General features: G+C 42.9%; 1 long non-coding RNA gene across 1 annotated transcript; it reads right to left on the reverse strand.

Moving 5' to 3' along the window:
* Positions 1–9,702: 9,702 nt before the first annotated feature.
* On the reverse strand, positions 9,703–11,502 carry LOC122219205. The gene is made up of 2 exons (XR_006202301.1): positions 11,311–11,502; positions 9,703–9,980 (listed from the first exon to the last, which is right to left on the reverse strand). It is a non-coding gene; the product is annotated as an uncharacterized LOC122219205 (long non-coding RNA).
* Between the last annotated feature and the right edge of the window lie 785 nt (positions 11,503–12,287).

The raw sequence follows: 12,287 nt of genomic DNA on the forward strand, positions 1-12,287 counted from the left end.
AGGTTAAGAACTGGAACAAACTCAAGAACCACTGAAAAGGAGCCAGAGCCCCCAGTGGGTACGTAGTAGGCAGTGCTGGTGTAGACAGAGGGAAGAAAGGAAGGCTTCTCAGAAGTGGTGAGGCTGGCCTTTGGGAGGAGTAGCCTTGGCCCAGTGTAGTCAGTGCTGGACATCCCATATGAAGCGACCATTTTCAGACATCAGACAATGGGCAGCAAAGGTTACGATCCTTCAGGGAAGGAAAACTCCACATTCACCCTAATTTGCTACCCAAGCTTTTCAGAATGCATCACAGAGAAATGGAGCCCAAAGAGAGAAATGCTTGTGGCAACAGCTTTGGAATGGATCAGTAAATCAATAGAACAGAATGGAGAATCCAGAATTAGACCTATACAATATGGTGGATTTTTAGCAAAATTAACAAACTCAGTGAAGAAATGAAAGTCTTTCTAATCAGTCGTGTGAGCATAATTAGATACCCATATGGGAAAAAATGAACCTTGACCCCTATCTCCTATTATACACAAAATTTAATTTGGGATGAATTATAAGCCTGAACATAAAAGCTATAACTATAAAGCTTCCAGAAGGAAACAAAGGAAAATATGTTCATGACCTTGGGAAATGCAGATTTCTTAGCACATAGAATTATTAATCATCACAGAAAAAAATTGATAAATTGGATTTCATCAAAATCGAACCCTTTCATTAGAAGACACAGTTAAGAAATGAATAGGCAAGCCACAGCAAATGTTTTACACACAGGAGAATCTGTCTGTAATACATACAGTGGCCAAAAGACTTGTATTTTCAATATGTAAATAATTCCGATAATATAATTGTGCAAAGGCAAAATGCCTGATTTTGTAAAACTTAAAATGAGCAACACACTTAAACTTACCAAAAGCAAAACACACAAATGGCCACTAGTCACACTGAAAAAGTGCTCAGCAGTATTCATCATCAAAGAAATTCACAATAAACCGAAAAACGCATAGCACGCTATAAACACTAGAATGGCTGAAATTATGAGGACTGATAGCGCAAAATGTTAGCAAGGATGTGGAGCGACTGGAACTCTCATAAAGTACCCACCGTAGTGTAAAATGGTACAGCCAATTTGGAAAGCAGTTGGGCAGTTTCTTATAAAATTAAAGACGTGTCTGTCTAATCTATGACTCGCCAATTCCACACCTACGTTATTCACAAAAAAAAAAAAAAAAAAAAAGGAAAACCTAGGTCTACAAGAGATTTGTAGTCAAGCGAGTACTATATACACCCTGGAATTTTAGGAAGATAAGACTTAAGTATAAAGCAGGATAGGTGAAAGAATTGACCAGAGGTGGGGACGTTGGCTAGGAGACCAGTATGATGTCCAGGTAAGAGATGATGATGGCTGAACATAGTAAGTGCAGATGTGAAGGAATGAACTGGTAGGGGGACGTGTTTTGAAAGTGGAATGATCAGGACCTTCTAAATGATTGATTGGGTTAGAAAAAAGTCAAAGATATGTGTGAGCACCAGTTAAGAAACCTATACAACCTACGTCACAATTCATGCAGACGCTCGCATATATGTGTGTATATACATCACACCCAGAAAGGAGGATCAAGTCTTAGATTGTATAGAGAGAAGTAAGCAGAATGTGCTCATGTATTAACATTGATGGGCTCATTTACATACGGTAAAATTCACAAATCTTGTGTTTTGTATAGTTTGAGGAATTTGAGCAAGTGCTTACGTTTATGATTAAATATCTTCATCGGCCCCCACTGTCCACATGCCCATGCCTCAAGGCATATAACGTTTAAAAAGAAGATAATCTTGGGGCACCTGGGTAGCTCAGTCAGTTAGGCATCCAACTTTGGCTCAGGTCATGAACTCATAGTTTGTGAGTTCGAGCCCCGCATAGGGCTCTATGCTGACAGCTCAGAACCTGGAGCCTGCTTCCGATTCTGTGTCTCCCCATCTCTCTGCCCCTCCCCTGCGTACTCTCTCTCTCTCTCTCTCAAAAATAAATAAACATGAAAAAAAGAAAAAAGATCATCTTTTGTACATTAAAAACAATTTAGAGTACAAGCAGGGGTGATGGGCAGAGGGAGACAGAATCTTAAGCTCCCCACTCAGCACGGAGCCCAATGTGGGGCTCAATCCCATGACCCCAGGATCTTGATCTGAGCTGAAATCAAGAGTCGGACACTCAATTGAGCCACCCAGGCGCTCCAAGAAGATAATCTCAAAGCCTGCTAGGCTGCATGTTTCATGTTTCTCATCCCATGCAATCTTTGTCACAACCCCCCAGAGTGACTGCATCACTGCCTTCCACTCTATGGAGGGGACAGCTGCCGCGCTTTGCAGTCGACCTCTAGCTTTTGTCAGCTGACCTAGTGTTCTGCCTCAGCCCTGGGCACCTACACTCCTTGGACACCCAGCTTCCCCGCGTCCTTTCACACGTCCATCCTTTTCATTCCCGTGGCTGCTGAAGCTCTCACGGCTTCTGACTTGCAGATTCTCTCTGCTTCAGGTTCCCACTCCAGTATGACCTCCCTGGGAAAGCATTTGCCAGGTTCTTCCAGGTGGAACAGCCCCCACAGCTCCATTCAGCCACAATGCGGTGATCCCGGGGCCATTCTCATCTGTGTCATTTTCTGTTTTGAAGGCGTGTTTCTGTATCTCTGTCTCCTCATTGGAGCTCTTCCAGGAGAGACTGGCTTCCTCATCTTTGTTTCTCACGGACCTGAGCCTGCGGAGAAGAAGGTCCGTGACAACAGTTTGTTGAATAAACAAGTGTTTTACTGCCAAACAATCTAGCATCAAAATTGCATTTGCCTAATTTTGGTCTCCCACTGCAAATTTTCTGTCAGACGGTGATAAAATGCTTTGCAGCTCGACCAAAACACTCAAAAATCAAAAGAGAGAAAGAGAGAGAAAAGGGGGTGGGGTGGGTGTCTTGTTTCGGGGCTGAGTAGCATTATGGTATTACTCTTTAACAGCATGGTAGAAGGTGGAATTTTTTTAGAGCTTAAAATGATTGGCTGAGATATTAAGCTGCTTTGCCAGCTGTTCAAAAACTGGATTGCTCCCAGCATATAAATAACTACTGTTATATCTCTATAAAATCCGAGACCTTGAGTGGCATATTTGATTAGAGCAAAATGAAAAAGAAAGACTTGTTATAAACAAGAAGCTGAGATTAAAAAGGTGTATTCAGTAACTACCTATGGTGCGTCCAAATAATCTTTCCAAGAGTACACCTAGAAAATTCGACAGAATTCTTGGAGTCTTAAAGGAACTGAAACCTAGACCTCAGCCGAGTTTAATCCTACTCTTCACGGTCTCTCTCTTTCATCCCTTTAGGTGAAGCTTATTGGAAAGGAGAGCCAATTGCACGTCATTTTAGCAATTTCTATGCCGATTTCACCAACGTAACATCTTTGTCATCTACTTGTGTGATATTTGTCAAAGGAACCTTTCATTTATACGTGTGCTTCCGGTAGTGTTTTTGGAAGCAAATCCAATATTGTAGTAGTAATAGTCAGAAATACTTGGATCTGAGCTCAGTACTGCTACTTACCAGCCACATGATATTGGGTCGCGTGTTCAAACTTTCCTGGTACAGTTTCAAGGTCTCTAAAACAAAAATTGTTGCATTCATTTCCGAGTCGTCACGTGAAGAGTAAATGAGGTCAGGAATAGGAAGCATGTATCATGACGCTGAGGACTTAACACAAACTCTCAGATATGTTACTTTTTTCTTATTGGCAAAAAGCGGTGGGTTCTGTGTTCCTTTGATTTCCTAAATGTAGCTGATTTCTCATTCAAGGTATCCTTCAACGAACATTTTTTAAGAATTTATTTTTTGTAGCTAGCCACACAAGAGAGAGTATTGAAGGAAAGGTGTCTGTGCTCACCTTGACCTACTTTATGAGACATCTATAGTTTCTGTTGAAATGTAATGCTTCACATTTATTTTTATTTAATCCTAGGATTTTTTTTAGTTGGAGTATAATTAACCTACAATGTTACATTAGTTTCAGGTGTATAGACCTGATTGGTTCAAAAATTCAGTCCGTCATTCAGTGCTCACCAGGATAAGTGCACTCTTAATCCTCTTTAACTCTTCACCAATCCCCCTTCCCATCTCCCCTCTGGCAACCATATTTCTCTGAAGTTAAGAGTGTGGGTTTTGCTGGTCTTTTTTTCTCTATTTATTCACCTGTTTTCTTAAATTCCACATGAGTGAAATCATGGTATTAGTCTCTGTCTTTGAATTGTTTCACTTAGCATCATACCCTGCAGCTCCCTCCATTTTGTTGCAAATGGCAAGATCTCATCCCTTTTTGCCGTATGATAAACACGCATGTGTATACCGTCACGTGCGTCTTCTTTATCTTATCCACCCCTCTGTCGACGGACACTTGGGTTGCTTCCATGTCTTGGCTGTTGTAAATAATGCTGCAGTAAACATAGGGAGGCGTGCATCTTTTCAAATCAGTGTTTTCATTTTTGTTTTCTTTGCCCAAATACCCTGTAGTGGAATCACTGGATCGAATGGTGAGTCTATTTTTGACTTTTTGAGGAGCCTCCACACTTTTTCCCACAGTGGCTGCGCCAGTTTGCATTCCCACCAGCAGTGCCTGAGGTTCCTTTGTCTCCACAGTCTCGGCAACCCTTGTTATTTCTTGTCTTTTTTATTTTAGCCATTCTGACAGGTGTGAAGTGATGTCTCATGGTGGTTTCGATTTGCATTTCTCTGATGATTCATGACAGTGAGCCTGTTTCCCTGTGTCTGTTGGCCATCTGTATATCTTCTTTGGGAAAGTGTCTATCCAGGTCCTCTGCCTGTTTTTAACTGGATGGGTTGGCTCTTTGGGTGTTGAGTTGTAGAAGTTCTTTATATATTTTTTATATTAACCCTCCACCAGATATATCATTTGCAGATATCTTCTTCCATTAAGTTGGTTGCCATGTTATTGGGTTGATCGTTTCCTTCACTGTGCCTTTTATTTCGGTGTGGTCCAAATAGCTTAATTTTGCTTTGGTTTCCATTGCCTGAGGAGGAATTTTGCGTTTATATTTATACTTCCGGTAATATCAATTACCGGACAGATACATTAAGTATGAACAGTAGCCACTTGTAAATACCCATGTACGGGCACAGGATCTTCCATTTCCATTATGAGTACCACCAGAGGGTGTCTTTTTCAAAGTCATGCATTGCCCTACCTGATCTTAGGTATACTTACATACAACTCATGTTACTAAGCTCTATTCATTATATTAAGTTATACGAATGAAAGTCCAACTTCCTTTATTTGAAATGATAATGATTAATGAACTTGCATAGACCTAGTATAGGGAAAGTTGGATGATAATCATGCATATGGTGAGGAGAAACAAAGAAGAGGAAAAAAATCTTGTGATCAATGCATTATTTCGAGTTGGCAAGCATCCATTGAATACTGAACTTGTGTGTCCAGCTCTGTGTCCACATACACACACACAGATGAAATGTGGGAGCCTCCTTTCACCGTGGAAACTGCCATGCTGCCGACAGTAAGGAAGAGTATTGACTGGGATCTAAAAATTTCTGGGAATTTCTTGCCAGGAATAGTGCCAAGGGGTGAAAATGAAGAAAAATACTGAAGTAGGTCTCCCAATTTTCTGACCTAAGGTGAAGAAACACCATCAATGGGAGGAGGCAAAAGGTAAAAGATAAAAGTGAAATCCACTTAAGGTCTGGAATTCGTGAGAAAAGAATGGGCCTGCAGTACTATTGGGTAGCACGCTGCTCAGCCTCAATTTCATCCCTATGTTCAGCTATATCAGGGCAGCCTCAGGGTTCATCTGGGAACCACGGCAGACAGGGAAGCATCTGGGCAGTGGGGGCATTTTAGCAGTGAAGGGAAAGGAACCAGGAAGAGCCACAGGTCACGCCTGGTACGGAGCCCCATCCGCAAGGAAGACAGTTACAGAAATGGTGCCAACACACTGGTTCTTCCAAGACCGGCCAGTCTGCTGGTGTGGGGTGAATGAGAGGGGCATGCTTAGGCTAGCAAGACCTCCTTAGGCAAGATTGTCAATGCAGCTATATCGACAGTTAGAGACACCGAGAGAAAGCCACTCCAGTGTAGGGGTAGACACCAGGGCTGGGTAGACTGTTTCTTATTCGCTAATGAGAAAACGTATAAAATGATACTCCCCCAACCCCCGCCCAACCACCACATTCATGGGCATTAATCTCTCTACCACTTCTAGTCATAAGGAACCCCCATCACTGGTGCCTATGGGAGTAAAAGTGAAATTGGAGCCATGAGTTGCCTGGGTCGCCACCTCTTGGTGGTGGTCCCATGTGCCTGTTTGACTCATTGCCCAAACTCTGGGCGTCTGCTCCCTCCTCCAGCCTGCTGGGCCTCAGTTGTCCTGCTGTGCTCTGACCTCCAACACATGCATGCTTCATCACTGGGTTTCCTGCACCTACCTTACCCAGTGTTTGAGTCCCTTCCCAGTTAAGCACTGTATAGTCCTCTCAGCAACTTTGAGGATGCTATGTGCTGAACTGTGTCCCCTCCCTGCAGATTCTTATGTCGAAGCCCTAACCCCCACCTGGTGCAATGGGATTTGGAGATGGAGCCTTTGGGAGGTACTTAGGTGTCAGTGAGGTCATGAGGGTGGGTCCTTCCACCCTCAGAGAGGACAGAGAGAGAAGGTGGCCATCTGCAACCAAGAAGAGAGCCTTCATCAGGAACGTAATTGGCTGGCACCTCAGTCTAGGCTTGGCAGCCTCCAGAACGATGAGAAATACATTTCCATTGGTTAAGCCACTCAGTCTGTAGTATTTTATTACAGCAACCCAGGCTGGTTAATATAGAGAGGTACTTAAAGATAGAGGAAACAAGACTCCAAGAACATAAGCACTCTGTCTTAGAATTTAGTTTGGTGCTTCCTATGACTCGAAAAAAATCCTTGTTCTTTTCACCACACAGTACTGCAAGAAAAACTGGACAATTTTTCCCACCCTCATATTGCCATTACTGGAAAGGAGATACGGGTTAAATCGTCTATCTTGTGGTGAAGACATTGAGGACTATAACTTTAGACGTCCTGTATTTAAGCGTGTTTTAGTATTTTACTTGCGACTCTTTCTGGGACTTATCCTTTGTGTCCATGATAAATACATGGAGGTGTGTATATTGAAGCTACTTCTAAGTCATTAGACTTGTAGGACTTAGTCTTTTGACTTTCCACTACACGGCACTTAGCTGAACACCAGTCACAGGTGGTATGATTTAGCTAATGTTTCATTGTGATAAGTCTTTGTCATATTTTGGTTATATTTTGGTGAAATAGAATATGCAAGCAGGAAAATAGAAATAAACATTCGATTCTCGGCTTTCTCTCAGCCACCTTGAGTATTTTCTGAAATAAGAGGCTTTTCTCTTCTTGAGAGACCAAAATGAGAAGCCAGCCAAGCAGTTCGCATCATCCCTTGGGGAACCATGGTGGAGACTGGGGCCATGAAAGGCAGAAGGCCTCCATCTACTGGGGGCCAGCCATGCAGCGACTGCGGTCATTAATACAGTCCTATATTTTGTAGGGCCTCTAGACAACTGAATCTTATCTTTCCATGTCACTAAGAGGGCATTATAATCCCAAGGAATTATCAGAATTCTTATCTCCAGGGCTGGGCTTGTTAGGAAATGGCTTGTTTAAAATTTAGTTTGAAGCAAAGCTTGGAGTATTTTATTTCCCCAGTTTAAAAAACTCAAGTGCATGTATAATATAACAGTTCTTTTAATGTTATTTAATCAGCTATATATAAAATCCAAGGCATCGCTTGCTTTGAAGCGGCTTTGCTGAAGTCAGCAGTTTGAAAACAGAGCTATAGATTTACAGACCTGCACGTGCCTTTGGTGACAAGATGATCCTGCTCCTTTGAAAATGCACGTGGCCTAAACCAAAGCCTGGTCGACTCACGCTGAGCGCGCCTTTTGAGAGACGACGAGAACTCCATCACCTAATTTTGTTATTTATTTATAAATGACAGAAGCAAAGTTTATGGTGTTAGGACTTAATTGGATCTTGGATTGCATGTAAAGTGAGTTATGGCAAAGCCTAGAATCTAGTAGTCAAACAGGCATTTATGACCAGAATCACCGATCCATCCTGGAAACCTGTGCTGATCTTTCTTGCCATTTGTCAAAATGGGGTTCTCCTTTTATTTCTTCTGTCTGCATTATTTTCTTCATGTTTATTGCTCTGTAGGTAGATGGCGTTTGCAGAATCTAAAGATCCTCTGTGCTTTTCTTTCATGTGGAAATTTAGAGCCCATCCACAAAGTCAGTTCTGGGGCACATTACAAACATTCAGCTGCCCGTAGCCTGGGTGCGGTGACCCCCTCCCCCGCCCCAGTTGAATTGAGGAGAGCCCCTCACCAGAGGAACCCTGTTGTGGAGAATGTGTCACATTCTCTGCCCTCGAGTCCTGGGTGAGCAGTAAGACAGGCTTTCTGAAGCGAATGGCACCTGGGGATAAGAGAAACTCAAGGAATGTTTATTTTCAGGTGATTTTATTTTTAAAGAACAAATGTAATTAATACAAATATGAAGGCAATAAATTCAGAGGATTTATTTATTGGGTGAAATAAAAAAAAATACGGAACAATATCCTTCGTTTCATGTATTACATATGGCTGCGTGGATGTTGATTTCACTTCCACCTTGGATTCAGATTATCCAGATTATGTTTTAAACTGGAAGTCTATATCCTTTGATGTAGAGGGCTGTCCTGTGCATTGGACAATGTTTAGCAGTATCACTGGTCTTCACTAAACTAGATGCCAGTTACTAGCCCCTCCCCACATCTAGCCATGACAGCTAGAAATGTCTCCAGACACCATCAAATAGCCTCTGAGGGTGAAATTGCCCCCTATTGAGAAACACTGGATATATTTTTTGAGTATACAGACTTTTAATTATTCATCTTTGTGTCTCTGGTCCCTAGCAGTGGTTACCTCTAGCATTTACTTGGCGATTATCCGTTGAATGATTAAATGGAAAGTTGAGGGGCGCCTGGGTGGCGTAGTCGGTTAAGCGTCCGACTTCAGCCAGGTCACGATCTCGTGGTCTGTGAGTTCGAGCCCTGCGTCAGGCTCTGGGCTGATGGCTCGGAGCCTGGAGCCTATTTCCAATTCTGTGTCTCCCTCTCTCTCTGCCCCTCCCCTGTTCATGCTCTGTCTCTCTCTGTCCCAAAAATAAATAAAAAACGTTGAAAAAAAAATTAAAAAAAAAAAGGAAAGTTGAAACTAGTATGTTTATGTATATAACCATTTTTTGTGCCTGAATAATTTAGTGTATGTCTTTTTTTCCCCATAAAGAAAAGAGGTCTTATGATACCTCTTTTTTTCTACGATTTTTTTATTTTACTAGTATAATAATGTAATGTAATTACTAATTTCTATTCATTACTTATAATTACATAAATGTTTTTCTTTTTTTTTTTTTTAAGTTTATTTCTGAGAGAGAGAGAGCGAGCATGAATGGGGAAGGGGCATAGAGAGAGGAGACAGAGAATCCCAAGCTGGCTCCACGCTGTCAACACAGAGCCCGGCATGGGGGGGGCTTGAACTCACAAACTGTGAGATCATGACCCAAGCCAAAGTCAAGAGTCGGAAGCTCAACTGACTGAGACACCCAGGCGCCCTTACATAATACATTTTTATTGTATTGATGGATTCCTATGGATTTCACATTTGCTTATGTCAGTATATTTGTCATTCCTTCTGAGGGTAACATGCATCCGGTCCTAATAAAGGGGTATCTTGTGTCTTCCAGAAAGTTTGGTGAAAGTACGGTAGTCCTACCTGGATCTCGGGAGTCTGTGACCTGGGAGAATCTGGGGTGTGGTGTTGTCTTATCCCACTCCACTGGGCAGCATGGCAGTGAGAGGGGGATGTTCCTGACTGCCTCCTGGGGAGTCACCTGCAGAAGAAATGAAGGTGGGAGAAAATCTAGGGAGGAAATGAAGGAGTCCAGCATGCTTCCACAGGGTTTCTCCTTTCAGGGTTAAGCATCTTCATTGTAGCCATTTAAGAGGCACAAACAAACAACCATCAACACGCCAGCTCCTCACATAACTAACAGTTAGGTGGTGCATGCTATCGGCCAGGCGCTGTTCTAGGAACCCTACTGGATTTACTCCTTAAATCCTAACAACGGAGGCACAGGAGGGTACTAGTATGATCCCCATTCTACAGAAGAGAAAAGTGTGGCATAGAGAAGTTAGTTAATATCGCTCAATTCAGTAGATATTAGCGGAGTACCTACTACCTGCTAGGTGTTGTGGATATAATACGATGAATTCGAATTCATCTCTGATACTTTACTTGACCCCAGAGCTCGGATCTATGTAGTAGAGGAGGTTATTCCCATATACAAAGTACCAAGTCAAACATGTTAAATGCTGTAAAAGAGGAAACGATAAGGTGTTACGTTGCTTGTTGTGCAACAACGGGCAAGTTGTGTAATTTCTCTAAACCTGTTTTATCATCTCTAAAACTGGGACAGTAACAACACCTTGTGAGGTTGCTGTAAGTACAATGTCTGGCATATGTAGTAAGGACTTAATAAACATGGTATAGTCGTAGAGTAAAAGTAGGAAGAGAGATGATTTCTACTTGGGTGTACCAGAAGTTTCTGGAAGGTACTGTTTTAACTGAAGCTTGAAGGATTGGCAACCGTTCGCCATCTGCTAACAGAGGGGAAGATCCAGTCTTAATAAAGAAAGAAATATAAATACGAATAAAAGTACAGTGCAGGAAAGCTCAGAAAATAGGAAAAGCCTGAAGTGTAGTTTCCTTGTGCTATGAAAGAATATAGAAGAGAAGGTTAAGGGTAGGGAAGGCCATAGCATTACGTGCACCTCAGGCTAAGGAATTTGGAACTTTTTCTCAGACAGTGTGGAGCAGGGGAGGAGAGGAAGAGTGCTTTAGGAGGATTTGTCTGTCATTGGCTTGGGGGATGGAAGGAGCAGTGTCTGGGGCACAGTCAGAAGCCCAGAGTTCCCGGAAGGGGCTGCTGAGGCCTCACCTCTACTAATGGCCCAGAGAGTGGCAGGGGAGGACGACAGAAGGTCATTTGGATTCTAGAATTGAAAGGATCTGCTGCAGTTGGAGGAGGGATTTGTCACAAGACGGAAAGATGAACGGAGAGCTTTAGATACTGAGAAATGAATAACTGGAAGGATTGTATAGGGATAATGAAGATCCAGAAAACTCTGACATAAAGCAGCAGGGGTTGCTAATGAGTTTACCTTTTGGCGTCTTGAGTTCCAGGTACCATCTGCTTGGGGACATGCAACAAACACATGTCCTTTCCCAAATGGAAATCTTAGCTGGAGATAGGGATCCAGAAGTTGTTTTGGCTGATGCAGTTTTTGGTAGTGGGGAAAGGACAGAGGATGTCATTCCATGGAGGGTGTGACGTCGAGCATCCAGCGATGGTGCCCAAAGAGGACATGGAAGTCAAAAGGGAAGTTAGGTGAAAACCAAAGGGGAGGCGGCCACCAAGCCCAGGGTGGAGGCTGAGTCCGGAAAGCGGGGTTGGAAATGGATGCAGATACTTCAGAGAGGCTGAGGAGAAGGACCAGTCGGGTTAGATGTGAGAATGGACAGCCAGAACTAAATTTACTTTCAGAACAAACTGTTCTGTGATTGAGGCAAAAACGCCGTGGCAAGTGAGGAAGAAGAGCTGGGGAGGAAGGCTACCATGGTTCTATGGGACAGGGTACAGATGTACACATGCACCTGGGAAACTTCCAGTCTTTGAAAAGGGCAGCCAGCGCAGGAGCACGTGAGTGTGTATGCATGGAGAAAGGTGTGGGGAGCAGAAGAACCCATGACCTGCTTCAGCCTTAGTCAGTCATTGCCGTATGGGACTGTGAGTCTGGTGTTGCCAGCAGTTTGGATTTTTCAGGAAAAGCAGACCATCCAGGGTTTCGTTTTTTAGTTTTTGTGGGTTTTGTATTTTTACTATTTATTATTATTATTATTATTATTATTATTATTTTGATGGGAAACTTGCACGTCTTAAAATTTTGGCTCGGGGTGCCTAGGTGGCTCAGTCGGTTGAGTGTCTGACTTCAGCTCACGTCATGACCTCCCAGTTGGTGAGTTCCAGCCTTGTGTTAGGCTCGGTGCTCACAGCTCAGAGCCTGGAGCTTGTTTCAGACTCTGTCTCCCTCTCAGGTTCTGTGTCTCCCTCCTTCACTCACGCTCTGTCCCTTTCTCT

The sequence above is a fragment of the Panthera leo genome, chromosome B2 (assembly GCF_018350215.1).
Source record: "Panthera leo isolate Ple1 chromosome B2, P.leo_Ple1_pat1.1, whole genome shotgun sequence".
Classification (NCBI taxonomy): Eukaryota; Metazoa; Chordata; class Mammalia; order Carnivora; family Felidae; genus Panthera; species Panthera leo.